Raw genomic sequence first — 17,206 nt, forward strand, 5'->3', positions numbered from 1 at the left:
TTAAACATCCTCTTTTCTTTTAATCTGGAGATTTATAATGCTAATGTTATAGGAATGCTGTGTGGGACCAAGTCAAACATGCTACAGATATCTGAATGTCTTGTGTCTACACAAAACCATCTTGACTGACGCTGACTTGCTATCTTTCTTTTTTTCAGACAGCTCTCTCTCTCATCAAGCCATTACTTTTCATTTGCTCTGGGATTTTTGCAGTGTCTTCAGCTCAAGTTTTAAAGCACTTCAAGCTGCTGTATTATTGTAAAATAAATGAATGAGTCAAGTCAGGCGTGTTTGTGGCATTAGAAACTAATCTGATATGAAGACATCTTCAGGGCTCAGGTGGAAGCAGAACAGTGTTCTCCTCTAAATAGATTTGGGAACAGAAAAGATTTTGGGTATAAGGAAAAGAGCCAGTTGACTTGCATGCACCCTCTCCTTCTGACCAAAATTTTCCATAATTAATTATTTTAGTTTACAAGCATCAGATGCACGGGTATTTTGAGACATACTGTATCATCACATTTCGCTGCATTAATGTCAAGGCAAGCATACTGTACAACTATGTGACTGATAGCATTATGATTGATTCCTGATCTGCTAGCAGTATAGAGCAATGCAGACTCAATTGAGTTGGACTTACGTGGGATCATGAATTGAAAGCCTGCTATTAAAAAAAAAATAATTAAAACACAAGTTTAGTCAGGGATGCTGAAATGAAGAGGAGCAATTTACAGCCAACTTGAGTGGATGCTCAGACAATGGACTCATTTAATTTTCTGCACTGAATATTTGTGTTTTTTCAAGCCCTAGTGAAATAGCTGAATTGAAAAAAATGGATGGAAGGAGATTTTCTAGCTTTCAATAGCACACCTTCCTTGATTATATCCACTATTGAAACACCAGGCATTCATCTAGGCATTTCTGAAGCATCATTCATTGTATCAGTGGCACAAACTAGTATTTACCAGGGCTACAGGAGCCTTACCAGTCCAAGGAAGAAGGGAGGAGAGAAACTGAAGGCATTTAGTTTTCTTTCTGATTCAGTATCTGATAGCTCCATTTACTTCAATGCGGTATTTGCATTTTTGAAGCTACACGTGCTTGGCTCTGTTGCTGAACAGGGAATGAGACATAAATCTGTGATGAGGACTAATGAGTGTTTTTCTCCACTCCTGCGGTGACAAGCCATTTACAGTAAACCAGTTTATATTTACTTCTTTCTTGCTATCCTGGGTTTAGTGCCAATGATAGTTACTGTTCCTTTATGCAGTTGTGATTTGGTACTCATTTTTGTCAAAGGGATTTCCAGGCAAAATTGCAGGTGATGCCCAGCATGTAGACTGGTGAGACACAAAGACAGTAAAGCTTAAACTAACTTTCACATTAAAAGAATAACTCAAGTGGGTGGGGGAGAACACATCTGTTATCTCTGAAAGTCAAGTTAATCTCATCCTGCACCAAAGGTATTAACTTCAATTGTTTGATGATTGCACAAGCACAGAAAAGGCTGCTTTAGCATTGTTTGGGAAGATGAATTGTGTATTTCCACACCTTAATATCCTGTGCTTTCTCTTGGATTTACTTTCCTTTTGAACTTTCTGTTTGCAAATACCTTTTTGGGAGAAGATAAAGATTTTTCAGGCAGTGTTCCCTATCTGTAAATTACTGACATAAACTCTTCACTGATTAAAGTCTTTGATTTAGAGTAGTTATAAAATACTAAGTAAAGATATTGATACTTGACATGCAACTTGCTTTTCACACTCCTTTGGCCTGATCCTGTAACCACATACAGACATGAATAGTTCAACAGATTTTTTTTTTTTTTTTTAACTCTAGGAAAGCCAATTGTGTGTGTTTGAAGGAGTAAGACTATTAAGCTCAGGCTACATGAATTCAGACAAATACAAAAGCATAACTTTAAGAGTTAGGCTAAGTGGCCATCTTGAAAACCCACTTAACTGGTGGACTTCTTTCTCAAATTCCCAGACTGGATCTTTCCAGATCAGCTGCTGCTTCACTAGATGTTACTGGTTTGATGCAGAAATTCCTGAATGAAATCCTTCAGTTTGTCATGCAGGAGTTCAAATGAGACGGTTCTGCTTGTTCTACAGTTACTTCTGAAGCCACTTCCTGTTTTAAGACCTTTTCAAACACACATATATTCTCCAACAATTCCCAAAAGCCACTCTTTTTAATATATAGCCTACTTGTGCTTCCTATTTTTCTCGGTTTCTAGATTTATATAGAAAAGGGAACAAAAAAAAAAAAAGTGCTTTTAACTTTCCATTATTTAGCCCTCCTAAAAAAAGGAAACTGAAACATACTCTGCTCCACACTGTGCACACATTGCCTTTTAGAGGGTTTCTCGTGGGTGGGCAACTTCTGGAATTCAGAAGGGAGAGGGAAGACTATATTAAAGACTATTAAATTTTTCCCTAGGGAAAAGCAGAGTTTGTCTGCTATTTACAGAGAGGCATAAGGGAAAAAAAAAAATAGGTCAAAATGCAAGTGCTCCTTTAAGCTTCTCAAGCTACTGACTTTTCTAATCTTTTTCTACTTCGCTATGTCAAAACACTGATATTAATAAATAAACACAGCAGTATTAAATGTGTGTCAAAACATTAACACGAACAACGCCAGTGCTGTAGCTGTGTGACTTGGTGAGGAACTACCATCATTTGAAAATACGGGTGGCAAAGAGGCAAAGGTCCAAGGTCCGACGTATCCCTTTACTACCCCTGCCTCGGTCGAGGGGACTTCCAGATGAACAAAGCACTGTGAGATTCTCACTGAACTTGACAATTTGTAGGTGCTCAGTTCCTCTTAACAACAGAAAACTCCACCCTAACCCAAATTGACATTTGAAAACTGGAGCATGTCTTGATTAAGGTCATAGAAGAATGGTAGGGGAGTAATGAACAGAACCCAAATATGCTGAGTCTTACTTCTTTGCATTAAATACAAGACAGTCTTTCTTCTTCATACTACACTATTAATTGCCAAACAAAAATTTTTGAAAAGCAGGTTCCAATTGATGCGTCCTTGGAGAAAGACTTGTGCTCACCCTGCAGAAAGCTTTAATTCCTCAGTGTATTTTAACATAAGGTATTAGTGCTGAGCTTCCTGACTCAGACTTAATGAAATTCAGAAGAATTTTTTTTGACAGGTAAAAATGAATAGAATTGCCAAATTAATTGTCTTTGAAGGGAAAAAAAAAAATCAAAGCTGCATAAATGTACATCTTCCCTCAGTTTCTAAAACTCTATTTCTGGAAAATAAAAGTTTCCCATCTTATTAATCAAGCAGGTTAATGGCACTTTTTGTATTTATGTAAAACTGTAGATGACTGCATGAAATGTAGCCACATTTTATTAACTCCTTCCTCTGTTCGTACAGATTGAGTACTCAGTGCGATTATTTTGAAATATACACATCGCATAAAGCCAGGGCAGACCTTAAAACTGGGTCTTAATGTCATTAGTATTTTCTTCTTCATGCAATTTATTACACTGTAACTGGATGGCACAATCTGTGACGCTGCATAAGGATGCAGAACCTTATTAAGGCATCTTGTTAAAGGAACTAGAAACCCTACATAAAGCTGACTCACCAGGCAGATGCGTCTTACTTCTAACAGGACCTGAATGAAGGGCATAAGCCTTGTCGCGGAGACAGGGTGATCCTGTAGGACAACCTGGGAATAACTAAGCTTGTAGCAAAAAGCTTTGGGCCACTGCTGATTGAGTGACTCACAAAGCTAAGCCCAACAAAGCTGGTAAATTTTACCCAATAGAGCTTATACAGATTTTGGCTTCGATCCAGCAGAGCACTTAAGTACATGCTTAATTATAAGCAAGTGACATAAAGCAATTTAGTTAAGCACGTGTTTAAGTGCATTGCTGGGCTAAAGACTTTATTTAGAAAAATGTGGAAAAGTTGGTCACCCCTAAAAGAGATGAAGTTGGGAGATGCAAGAGGGACCAAGGCACAGCCAAAGCTGCGAAGGCGCAGACAAGTTTGGGTGGAGAGCTATTCCGAGGAACGCGCGGGCTTTACGAAGATTTGGCCTCTAGCAATTCTCCACGTTGTTTACTGTGTGGGGTCATGGAGGACATCACGATCGTGGAGATTACATCGCAGAAAACTCATCTCAGGACTTCTTGATGGATTTGGAGGCGACGGGAGTCCCGCAGCCACCACCCCCGTATGCGCGCCGGTGGCCTGGGGTCTCCCGCGGCCTCCCGCATCGGGCCCGCAGCCCCAGGCCTCACCCGAGAGAAGCGGGGTGCACGGGGAGAGGGGAACCGGGCTCTGCGGGGGGGGATCGGGGTTTCCTTCAGCCCCCTCCCTGGCAGCCCCCTCTCCTCCGAGGGCCCGTACTGGAAATGAAGCCCCCGGATCGACACCGGGGGACGGGGGGGGGGGGGGGGGGCACCCCCAGCGCTCCCCGCCAGCAGCGCCACCCCCTCGCCCGAGGCCCGGCCGCCCCGCTCGGCCTCAAGGGCCCTTCCCGCCCCACCTCCCCTCGGGGCCGCCGCGGGGCCCGGCACGCCCGGCGGGGCTTCCCACGGCCGCGCCAGCCTCCTGACCCGCGCGTAACCCGGGCCGCCGACACCGCCCGCCCCGGCCCCGGCCCCGGCCCCGGCCCCGGCCCCGGCCCCGGCGGGAGGCCCGGCGCGGCGCGGCCCGGCTCCCCTCTCCTCCTCCTCGCTTCGCCGCGCCGCCGTCCCGCCGCGCCCGGGCGCCCGCCGGTCCTCCGGGCGTGTTTCCCATGCTGCACCGCGGCGCGGCGGCGCTCTGGCCGGGCTGTCGCTGTCACCGCCAGGAGGAGGCTGAGGGAAGGCGCCGCTCGCCCCGCCGGAGCAGGAAGGAGCCGCCGCCGCCGCCGCCAACTTCCCCTCGGCCTCGCCTCCCCTCCCCCGCCGCCTCCCCTCCCCCGCGCCCTGCCGCCGCCCCGCCATGCCCGGGGCCGCGGCACGGGCACTCTGAGCCGCCGCCGCCGCCGCGCCCCGGCCCGGCCCGCCTTCTCTTCGCAGCTCTGCGGCCGGTAAGTGCCGGCGGGCGGGAGCGGGAGCTGGCCGGGTCCGGCCGGGCCCGCCCGCCCGCCGCCCGCCGCCGCGGCGGGAGGTGCGGGGAGGGAGGGAGGGAGGGCGGAGGAGAGGGAAGGGAAGGGAAGGAAGGGACGGGAAGGAAGGGAAGGGGGGGCCGCGGCTCGGCGCGGCCCGGCCCGGCGCGTCCCGCCCGCATGGGCCGCGCTTGGCCCCGCCGGCGGAGAGGCCGGCGAGCGGGGGATGAGGAGAGAGGCGGCGGGCGCCCTCCGCCCCCGCTCCCCGCCGCGCCGGGGGACGCCGGCAGCTCCCTGCCGCTGCCCCCGGCCGGCGGCGGGGCTTCCCCGGCGGAGCCGGCCCCCAGCCCGGCGGGCCGGGAGCCGCGGGGCCGCTGCGGGGCCAAGCAGGCCTCGCCGGGGAGGTGGGGATGGGGCCGGCGCTGCCAGCGGGGCCGTCTGACAGACGGACAAAGAGCCGGCGGAGCTGCGGACGGACGGACGGGCGGGCGGGCGGGCAGCGTGTCCCCCCGGCCCCGTCCTCCCGGGCGGCCGTATCCTCCCGCTGCCCGCGGCTCCATTGTTCCTGGTGTAAGATAGGTGAAGCGTGCCGACTTGTGCAAATTTCTTTGATTTTATTTTTTGAATAACCTTCTCCAAGTCTCCTCTCAGCTGCTCGGAGGAAGCTTTTGCAAGGGACCTCTTTCCAGCGTCGGGAGCTGCTAACAAGTGCCCGGCTGGAAGTGGTTGGGGAGGGCAGGGGGGACCAGTAGGAGTTGAGGAGAAATGAGTTGGGCTTTAAACACTTTCACTCTTCATCGTCTTTCCTCCCCCGGTTCCTGCCAAACCTCAGCTGGGATGAGTGCAGCAATGTCTGTATTAAGCTGGCTCATAAAAAGGGAAGACATTTATGTTGCAAATGTAAATCATCTCTCTGATCGCTTCGTTTTCGTAAACTGTTCAGAGCAGCTGTGAGGGCTTTTGCACAATGATAAAAAAAGTAGGTATGTAGAATCCGGTGATCACGGCTTTAGTCCTGCTTTGAAAGTCTGCCTGGAGCATGGCCTATCTCTCGGTCTGCATGCATGTGACATTCTGGTCCAAGAAGTTTTAGATGGGAGAGATGTCTTATTTCTGATGAGCGGCATCTTTGCCGTTGGTACGAGACATATGACAGAGGACTGTGTTTTTTCTCCTGAATAGAATCTCAGTTGCTTTGTTTATTTTCTGTACTTATTCACAGATTTCAGTAATACTTTACAAGTTTGCTAGGAAAATGTACCTGGGCCTGTCACACTTAAACATTTTAGAGTGCCCATATCAGATTTCGTCCTTGTAAGTGATACAACTTTTGCAGTCCTTCTCCATGAGTTTGGTGATGTGTGCCTTGTGAAGGGAAGAGGTGGAAAAATAGTGCTAACCTGTACCAATTTTTGAAGGCATTCTTATGCTGTACTCAGAATCAGACTGGATAAACTGATGGGCTGATCTAGACTTTAAATCTGTCCTGCTGTGTAAAAAGTTTGCATACCTTCTGGCAGTGTTAGTTTTTTAGTGTGCCGCTTCCAGTGTTTGGGATTCGTGCGTGCGTCCAGTGACAGCTGTCATCTGCAGAAGCTTTGGCTGTGCTGGGAAGCTCCAGAGCTCACGAGGCCTGCTTTCCTGTGGATCTCATGGGATCTGCAGACTCCTGGTACGGGGTACAGTCAGATTCACAGCAGAGGCAGGCAAACCCCGCTCTTGTTGCGGTGATTAAGGAAAACTCTACAAAATTAGTTGTTCAATTGCGTGATTTCCTGAAAACAGTTTTCATGGCCTTTCTTGATGAATACGGACCTGAATGTACGTGTGTATTCAGTTTCCAAAAGTATTTTCTTTGTAGTTGTTTTTGGATGTCTGCATGCCCCTGTTCCCCAAATATCCATGTAGTTAGTCAGTGAGCTCATATAACTGAATAAAGCTAAAAAAGATGAGGCTGACCTCTTGTATTTAGCTGCCATGTGCACATGTACTTTTTCTGTCTTTGCTCCTCAGGCTAAGGCCTGAGAGAACAGATGTATGTGTAATCTATGTTTCTGTTACTGTCCTTCTTGTCCATATGTGTTTAATTTCTACTGTATTGCAAACATATTCTATTTATTGAAAATCCCTAATGTAATGGATTATGAAATCAAATTGTAAGTAGGTAAGTAGCTACTTGAAGAACCACATTGGTTAAAAAAAAATTGGAAGAAAAATGACTCAGAATGTGAAAAGTTATATTGCAGGTTAAATTGTTCACCTGAAGGAACATGTACTTCTGTAATATTAGTATGTAGCTTCTCAAAAGATGATTTTCCCTTTCAGTTTAGTGTATACAAGTTTATTTGTATTAGGATTTAAAGCTCTGTGGAGTATGCACGTAGTCTAGAGAGAGCTGGTGGTGTAAAACCACTGAGGCTGGAAGTTCTTGCTTCCAGCCGAGAACTTCTGTGTACCAATAATGTTAGAGTGGAACTACGAGAATCCTAAGAATATATTACTCTAGTGAAATATGGTGACAGTACATCTAAAAGAGTTTAGCTCAGTTCTAGATGGGTTCTTTGCACCTGATAGGTTTGATAATGTAAATTTGCAAATAGTGAATTTCGGGCTGTCGGTTGTTGGTGTATGGATTTAGGTAAAACATTTTAAAATTTACTAATGGGAAGGAAAGGTTTGTTGTATTCTAGTATTTTGGGGGAAAAGCATAGTGGGATTGTCTTCTGTATCTGCTGCTAGAAATTTGTGATGTTTTTTGTGACCAGGGTCTTTGTAGAGTCTTCCTCTGGTGAGGACTGCTATGTGGGCTGTTGTCCCATTGTAAATATCACAAATGGAGACCTGTCTGTATGGAGCATCTTGATGGAGTGGGTCTTAATCTATGAAAACCACTTTAATTATTTAGCATAATTTGGGATTAAGTTTCGTTTAATTTTAGCTCTAATATAAAATACATTTTTCTGTGCGAATAACAAAAGTTAAATGAGAAATAGTAACGTTGGTATAACATCTTCGATAAATAAACATACTGCTATTGTTCTGGAGACCCTAAACATGAAACAGAGATATCCAGCTTTCTTGTCCAAACTTAACAATGTCTTTTTTATTAAATGAATGGGACAAGGAATGAAAAGTAAATGCCACTGGAAATATCTTTTACTTTGAAGACTCTCAAGTGGATCTAACAGAGAAATAGGTATCTTTTATTTAAAATAAGTAGTTTTTGTGCCTTTGCCTGGCATTTTAATGGTAGCTGCCTTTCAAACCAGCATCATTTACGATGAAATAGATTCCAGCCTTCAGCTTGCAGTCCGATCTGCATAACTGAATGTTTAAAGACAAATGAAGTCCTGCAAAGTCTCTATGGATGTAAGTAGACATGGGTGTCTGCTTCTATCAGGTTGCGGGGCTTATGTGAAGGATCAGTACTGTGATTAACTTGCACTTTAATTTGGTTTTGGTTTTGACAGAAATACTTTTGGGAAAGTAGTATTTCCTGGAGTACTGAGATTCATGAAGTGGTTTGTCTGTCCCCTGTGTCCCCCCCGACTTCTGTGTACCGGACTCTATGCAGAAACCATTGAACTAGTATTGAGCTTATACATTTAACTTACTGGTTTTTAAGAGCTGAGGCATGGCTATTGACAGGACATGTCAGCAAAACGCAGCCATTGGCTATAATATATAGGTATATGCCAAGCACAAACTTCTGTTTAACAAAAGAAAATCCATTCAGGTTTTCATGAGATTTATTTTCATTTACAGAAATGCTGTTAGTTACTTTATTTCAGTACTTTCCAGTGAAGTTAAAAACACAACTCCATCTGTTTAGCTCATTAGTACTCTATATACATTTTAAATACACAATTTTGTCATCATCTACATAGAACAGAATATTTTCTACATCAGCAATAATGCCGTAAACTACACGAGTGACATAGGTTTAACCTATGTAAATTACAAATTGTCATACAAATTAAAATACAATAACATATGTATTTCAATATTATAAGTGATTAAATGGTCTTCCCTTGACTGCATATAGAGATATTTTTCATATATCATTCAAATATTGAGCATGTTGGATAAAATATCTGGAAAAATCCATAGTATGTTCTCACAGAATTTGATTATAAGTGTGGCCTCAGGGGAAATTCAGTGTCTTTTAGAAAGACTGTGGAAAGCACAATGTGCAGAAGGGTTAGAATCTCCTGATGACTTCTTCCATATTGTCAGAATTTTATTTTGGGAGATAATACAGAGACTGATAGTGCTTTTGCTCAGAAATAATTTTTAGTGTACTCTTCACGATATTATCAGTGTGTTAATGTATTCAAGGCTATGATATCAAGAGGTAGCAGTGCAAATACTGTAATATAGTTAATGTATTACTAATTTATATTGCTTCGTGATTTCACTGCACTTTGGAAAACAGCAAGACATAGCTGTTTAACGGGTTATATATATTGGTCTGATCCTGCAGTTGGTATACTCGGCTGGCATATTAGTATTATAATACCTGCATCTTGTCACAGTTAGTGCAGAAAACTTTAAGACAGTACTGTCTAATCCTTCCCTTATGACTAGGATGACATTTTTATAAGCGCAGAATTAAACAGTCTGATGATAAAATGAAGTCTGTGTGGGAAGAAGTTCCAACCTGCAAACAGCAGTAGGGTATAATTTATGAACAGCCTATCAAATATAAACTGTCTAGATCTCTTGCACTGGAAAAAAAAAAAAAAACAAACCCAACCCACCAACCAGGCCAAAAATCCAGGTGCCTGTAAAATGTCTGCAAAACAAAATAATTTATTGATATAACAAGTGATATTACTAACGCATAAAGCTGTTCTGGTATTTGTGTAAGTGAACTCAGATATGAGGCTGATAAGTCTTCTGCTCTAAAATTGTTTCAAATGGCGGCTACATTCATAAGGTAAAAAGATGTCCATTCATAAAATTTTTGACAAGTATCTTAATGTTTTTATAATAATTTCCCATAAAGTCTGTATTAACTTTTACTACTTATGTACCCCAAAATGGATAGAGAAGACATCATTAAAAGGGTTTACAATGCCAGTAACATCATGACCAGGTCATGTTACCTTAGCACATGAGGTGAAGTGAGAAATATTGACTCTGGGCAGATTTGACAGTCATATGTTCACTAGCAGTGTTTAAGAAAGGGGAAACAAACATCTTTTTACACTCTGAATTTTAACCTCTACATGATTGCCCTGAAAATTTGCCAGATTTCTTTTTTTCTTTTGTTGGGATTAGATTTGAAACAAGAAAGTGGTGACACACTCCTAAAAAGTACGTGTGCATATGTATGTATGTATATGTAAAAATACTTTTAGCAGGTATTTATGATGATGTCTGGCCTAAAGCTCTAGTCATCGAGTATGAGAAATGTTCAGCATAAAGTGAAGTTTGTTTTGCCAAACAGTAAGCAGCATGTTATGTGAGTTAGCTGCCTGGGATGTAGCTGTGTTTTTGTAGTTTACTGGGAAGGAGTAAAGCAAGTAAGCAACTTGTGAATTCACTGGCTTTCTGCAGGCTTCCTTTGGTAGTGAAAACTATTTAGTCTTGCTTTAAACAAGTGAATCTGTAATATTGCATTGCAAACATTCTTCAGTTTTGAAAAGGGAGGGGAGAGGGAGCAAAATGAATATTAAAGCCAAGAAATGAGTACATTTCACGGGATCCATGGATGATTTTTTAGTCTGTAAGCATTGTAATAGTCAGTATTTCCAGATGCAGTGGATGATTTCAAATAAGAGTACTCTAAAGCAAATTATCATCTCTGTTGCTGACCTCCTGAAGTATGATTTTCCTCTGTTTTTGACCACGTACACAGTGGTTCCTAACAGAGGTCACAGTTATATGTGAGTCGCTATCAGATGAAATACACTTGAGATGGGTGACAGTTGTCAGGACTTTAAGTTGGGTCATTTATAGCACTGAGCATTTCTGGATACAATGGTAACTATATAAATAAATCTAAGAAATCTTCTCATTTTGTGTCCTTAAAGTTTCTTTTAACAAAGGAGTTTTTTATGCAAGATTGGTAAACTGTTGTGATGACCACAGTAGGTCAAGTGTAGAGGGAGGTGGTCAATCCTCAGGGCACCAAGATGTGATACAATTATTTTAGACCACAGTCATTTGCAGGTCTTCTAGAAGTGTCTGTGGAATATTGGTTTTCAACTTATGTTTTGACCTTATAACCATTTTTTTTGGTAAAATCTAGTGTGAAGGTGCCTTGCATGAATATTGCTTTAACACTATTAAAAAAAAAAAAAAAAAAAAGATTCATATGGGAGAAGGACTGCCGTCATCCCTCAAGAAGGAAGACTTTATTAGGCTGCTGTTCTCAGGAGCTTCCTCTGTCACTGGTGAACCTGACAGTTATACTCTGTGATGAATTTTCATCTGAGTCAGCAAAAGGATGTGAAAGTTATGTGATTGTCTTCTGGGGATCGGGAAAGCTTGTATTGTTAGGGGATGTGAGGAAGTAAGGGAAAGCTACTTGGCTTTAATGTTGCTTTTTCCTTATAGAAATGATGAACTTTTCTTTTTAAATGACTTGTAGAAAAGAATTTTTATGTATTTAAAACAACAGTTTGTTTTAAACAATAAACAAATTATTTATACCCAACATGAAATTAAGTGATTGGGAGGGCGAATAAAATAGAGTTTATAGGAAAGGAGCATGCAGAGGATGACCATCCAGTTGTCATAGTATATTGCTTGAATATGTAGAATAGGTGGCAATTTGTAGACAAAACCAGTGGGCTTGTTGTCTTAATCTGACAGTTAAAAGCAGATCATGCAAGCCAGGTGTGCTCAGGCTTTTCTGGTGCCTGATAGGAACCTATACTCCGTGTTATATACACTGTATTGGATCAAATATAAGGCAGCTTTAAGTGCAAGTTTACTGACACTTTTCAAGGAACACCAATGTAAAAGGACAAACTGACATAAAACCTAATCTCTCAATTCTTTGCATGACCTTGCAGTTTACTGTCTAGTAAGCCTTTGTGTTATCCCCGGCTTACATTCTTTATAGGTCACAGGACAGGCGTGGGGCTTTCCACAGTTGTGGTGGTGATGAGAGTATGGTTGCATATCTAGAAAGCATGTGATCTGTTGTAGTTATGTGTTACATGCTTAAAATTTGCTGGGAGATTGGGCAACTCTTCATTTCCCATCTTTGGCTGGGCACAAGTTCAGCAAAGCAGTTTTGGCTCTGGTGCTCGCATCTTGGGTGCCTGAAATTGTTGCCCTGTTACCTATGGGACACATCTGTGCATTGAGGGAACCTGGGTGAGTGCAGCTGCATCAATGGGTTGAGGGCGCGAGGACTTGAGCCTCAACATGGTTGGATGAGAAAATAGTATCTGGAATGCAGTCCATAAACACAGGACATGCTGGGTTTTTATTTTACCAGAATTCTGTAAGGATATTTTCTTACTTTACAGATTGTTTCCTGCTTGCTTAGTAGTATGGACTGTATTGAATGTATTTCACTAAGACTTGGCTTCAACATGAAGTTATTTGGCTATGGGTTCTCAGAAATTTCAGACCTGTTTGGGATGGTAGCTCTTAATTGTTGGCCTGTGAGTTAATGGCATCAAGAACCTTCAAGATTTTTGTTCCTAATAATTACAGGAGTTATTATAAACATGCATCATATCTTTTGATCAATCTGAATTTCTGTTTTAGTGTATTCTAGCACTTAATTAGCGAGAATTAGCTGCAGGGTACCAAAGTCATTGAGGTAGAATCCAATTTCCACAATCTTTTTACTCAAGAGGGCACAATCCTGAGAAGTCTAAGTTTTATTTTTTGGATTATTTTCAATGTTAGTTAATGGGCGAGGATATCTGTTATTATTGCTCTTATAAAATGGTTTCTAGACTTCTCATGTTTTGGCTTGCCTTGATCTGAAAATGGGCTTAAGTGCTTTAAAATTGTTTGAGAAATGTAAAACTGTAATGAAGAGTAATCACCTTGGGGTATGTGATAGAAGTCAGTGGGATTCCTTGTTCATACCGTTCTCGGAGTATCAAGGTGAAGAGTTACCTGGAAGTTCTTGTCGGGGTTGTGGATAGTCTTTTGAAGCAGATACGCTGCAGAAGCACACTGGATTTAGTAGTTACTTGATTTGACCTTTTTTTTTTTCCTTTGGAGTGAAGATCAGCCAGACTAAAAGAGGCTGATTTACAATTCTGGAATTTTATGTAAGCGGGATAGGAGTAGTTCTTAGTTGATTTAATCTGACCACCAGTGTTGGTGGAGGTGGTGGATTTGTTGCAACAATGTGGAAAAAAAATCCTAACTCTACAGAAGTGTACTCTTAAAAAACTTCTTTGTTGTCTTGGCAAATTTACATGGTCTGTAACATGCTTGTGTTCCAAGAGGGGGTTTTGGGAAAGTGACCTAGTTGCTCACTTCCATTAATTTACAGTTTATTTCTATTCCTTCTCCCTCTGGCTGATTTCATACTGTCTTTAAATACTAACATGTGTCTGTTTATGTGCTGACTCTTCTGCTTATTATTGATGAAGATGCTTGATGCTGTTCTGATGGTGTTGTAACAGAGTGCTGGTTAGGCCACGACAATCTCCGATTCCACTAATGAAAATTGCTCCTTGGTGCCCAGTTCATAACTGGTTGAATACTTTGAAGAACAATGATAGATTTTTTTCTTTTTTTCTTTTTTTTTTTTTTTTTTTTTACTGTTGGTCAGTGGTCGTGGGCCCCCTAATGGAGCATCGCAAGATCCTCTGCTCCTTGTTTTTCATCATGCGGTAAAGGAAAGAAAGGGCTACCACCAGAACAAAGTGTCTGAGATGCTGCTTCTAATGATATCTAAATCGCTGTCACTTCACTGTTTTCATATTCTTATACAGCTGCCATCTCTGAAGGGTCCAAACACCTTATGGAAATGTCTTGTGCATTCTGATTCGTAACTGTCACCTGTGATTCTTTTTCTTTCCTCAGGGGATTATTATATGGGCTTATTTTTTCCATCGACTGTGTTATTTGTGTGTGGCCTTGCGTTTATGTTAGTAAAATGAAGTAGATATTTATGTGCTTGAAGTACTTTATTTTTTATGTTTCATGTTTAGTTTCATAATTTTTAGTTGCTAGGTGTATTAGTCTTGTGGAGTAGGTCCCTGAAAGGCCTTAATTTTTATTGTAGGTAGGGTTAGACCTAGGGCGTTGGAGGAGTGGAGTGAAGCAGTTAACCGAGATCTGTGTCTCTGAGCTTTAGGAAGGGCTCTTTCAGATCTTCTGGCCCAGGCCACTGGTGGCTTTGAAAGATGGCCACTGAATGTAACACTGTGGTGTTTGAAAAACAATATAGAAAGCATAGGATTTGCTTGGTCTGCCTGCAGTGAATCTTTTACTAGAGACGTATTCATTCTATCGTGTTTCGGACTAATTGGATTTTTTGAGGTTACTGTTCCATGTGTAGGTGAAGAGCATGTTTGAAACACAACTAAAATGCAATAAATATACATTAAAAATAAAGTTATGCTGGATATGACACTGCCTCCTCAGCAGGTTTAAATAGGAAAATGTTCCTTGCTAGTACCACCACATGAAAAGTTAGTCTACAGACAGGCAAGGATATTTCTCAGAACTTGTTTCTAGACGTTACACAGAAAGTAAGCTTACCCTCAATAAGTTTACCATAATGAAATTAGGGGAAAAAATATGTACTTAGTGCATGCCGATGTCCTAAAACTGAAATTGCAACTTAGGAGAATGGTTCCTGTATTCTAAAATACTTGCGTTGCCCTCACAGCCTGAGAACCTGTGTTGAAATAATGCTTTCAAATACTGAAGTAAGACCTAGAAATATTGCCTGTGCTGTGTAAGATCTGTTTTGTATCCGTTATCCACATCCTCCTCACCTGCGGTTTGAAAGTTTTCCTTATGCTGTCATGTATGTAAATGAGGGATGTCTTCCAGACTCCCTGAGACTGCTTTTGTTGCTAACTTCAAATCTTTTGGATCAAAGCCTTCTCGATTATATTTCTGTTAGCTTATTGTCCAATGTTATTTAGTCTATGTGGGCATATGAAGTAATTGGCTTGAATTTTTTTGTAATTACTGTTTTTCTTTAATGCGTGTACATGGCCTTTTACAAAATGGTGAAGCTGAAGATATCACAGGCAAGAAAAACATGCTCTTAAAAGAACAGTTTTAAGTATAAGTCAAGCACGCAAATGTTAAAATTGCAGCACTGAGCTTTACCTATGCCACCTTAATTTTGCCGTCCTAAGTGTATGTATATCACTATATTACTAATATATTGTACCTTAATATTATGTTGTAGTCTTTTGTGATACATGAACACAATATTCCCCCCCAGATGCCCCTACCATAGAATGTACAGGATACATGCTGCTCATTGAATAAGCAGCTGCTCTGTAATTTGCTTTCTTCTCGTTGCATAACGTGTGTTCTCTTACTGTGCTCTGCTTAATCCTGCTCTGAAGGCGGAATGAAAATATTTCTTTGTGAAACTTCTGTAATATTATCAGTAGGTTTGTGAGGCCCTCATAGATAGTTCCTACTGCTTTTTTCACACCTAAATCCTAGGTGGGTCATTGCCCCTGTTTTGGAGACAAGGAAGTGGAAATACGGGGCGGGGAATGATTTGCCAAGACAACAATTTGCCCAACAGCAGTGACAGAGCTGAGAAAAGAAGCCAGATCTCTTACAGTTCTGTTACAACATCATGGTGGTAACCAGTGTTCCTCTCTTCAGTCTTACTATCGTGGTTACCTTTTCTTGATGACTGCCCTACATCTGTGTGCCCCCGTTCCTCTAGTGATTCTCCACCAATATGGCAACTCTGTGTTAGTTGGAAACCTACTGGTTGAGCTTTCTGATCAGTGATTAGTTCCCAGGAGAGGCGAGACCCCTCTCGCCCACTTCTCACAGTAGTTACCAAAGTAACTCGTGGGCTTACCTTTCCATCTTACGTGTGCGACCTTCTCCCCTCAGGAGCTGTGCTGGCCGCAGGAACAAGAGCACTGTAAACTGATTAGTTCACCCTTGTAACCTGTATTGAACGTTGTTCATTCTTACAAGTATTTCACTATGCCTCAGAGAAAGGAAATGGATATTTCTTATTTTATGGCTGGAGAATTGATGCCTGGGAGTAAGATGAAAATTTGTGTTTGGTGTGGGTGTCCATTGAGCACTTTAAGAGCTTTTTTTAAAAAAAATAATATGCAGCATTGCATCCATCTTTGTATTTTCAAAATATTGCTGTCATTGATATAATTGCAGCTTTTAGCGTAAATCTGACCCAAATGTGTCAGGATAAGCACCCAGAAAATGAGGAAAGTATAATTATTGGTCACCTATTTAAAAAAAAAAAAAGAAAAAAGAAAAGGTTTGGTAGAAATGGCTTGTGTAGAATTGTGTAAGATCTCTGGCCAGATCAAGCATAGGATCCTGTTTTGCAGGATAGCATTCAACTGCTTAAATGGTTATGACTTTCTTTTCCTGCTGTCTGTGTCTTGTTTGTACATATTTCAGCCCTTGCAACAAATGGAGCAAGGATATTATGAACTATCTCACTAGTTTCACCTGTTCCTGTGGAGTAGATCCATCCAGTGTGCTGAAGGAAATGATCCTTTGTAGAACAAGATATATATCATATATATAATATTTTAATTAAAAAAAAGTTATCACAGTGCCAATAGGCTAGAGAGGCAAATCATGATGAACCAAGGCACCTTAATCATGGTATCCCTGACTGCTGTAAGTTTGCATATGACTTGTTGTATTCTCCCAGGGCTTTTTGTGTATAATGTTTCAAGGATTTTAAAAAGCAGTCTGGAAAGAAAAGAACAGAAATTCTGTTATACATACACCTATACAGACCTATGCCGTTTGGGCCAGTAGGGTAAGTGATAGCAACAGCAGGTTGTCATCTTCTGTAAAACTATGTTAGCATAGTGCTAGTGATGAGAAGAGATGCTTCACAAATACTTGCAGACAGTAGAGGAGTGGTGAGACCCAAGGAATTTCAGGGCTTGTTAAAAAAAAAAAAATCACAGTTTTTAAAAAGCAACATATTTTTCTTTTCCATTTATTTTCAAG

General features: G+C 41.8%; 1 protein-coding gene across 1 annotated transcript in view; it reads left to right on the plus strand.

Annotated features, from left to right (window-relative positions):
- The first annotated feature begins 5,028 nt into the window (after window positions 1-5,028).
- Window positions 5,029-17,206, plus strand: part of ZNF148 (zinc finger protein 148) — a 34,223-nt gene continuing 22,045 nt past the window's right edge. The window contains exon 1 of the mRNA XM_075710821.1: window positions 5,029-5,050. The gene's annotated coding sequence lies outside the window, so the exon portion shown is untranslated. The remainder of the gene's footprint in view (window positions 5,051-17,206) is intronic.

Source organism: Pelecanus crispus, chromosome 5, assembly GCF_030463565.1.
Source record: "Pelecanus crispus isolate bPelCri1 chromosome 5, bPelCri1.pri, whole genome shotgun sequence".
Lineage (NCBI taxonomy): Eukaryota > Metazoa > Chordata > Aves > Pelecaniformes > Pelecanidae > Pelecanus > Pelecanus crispus.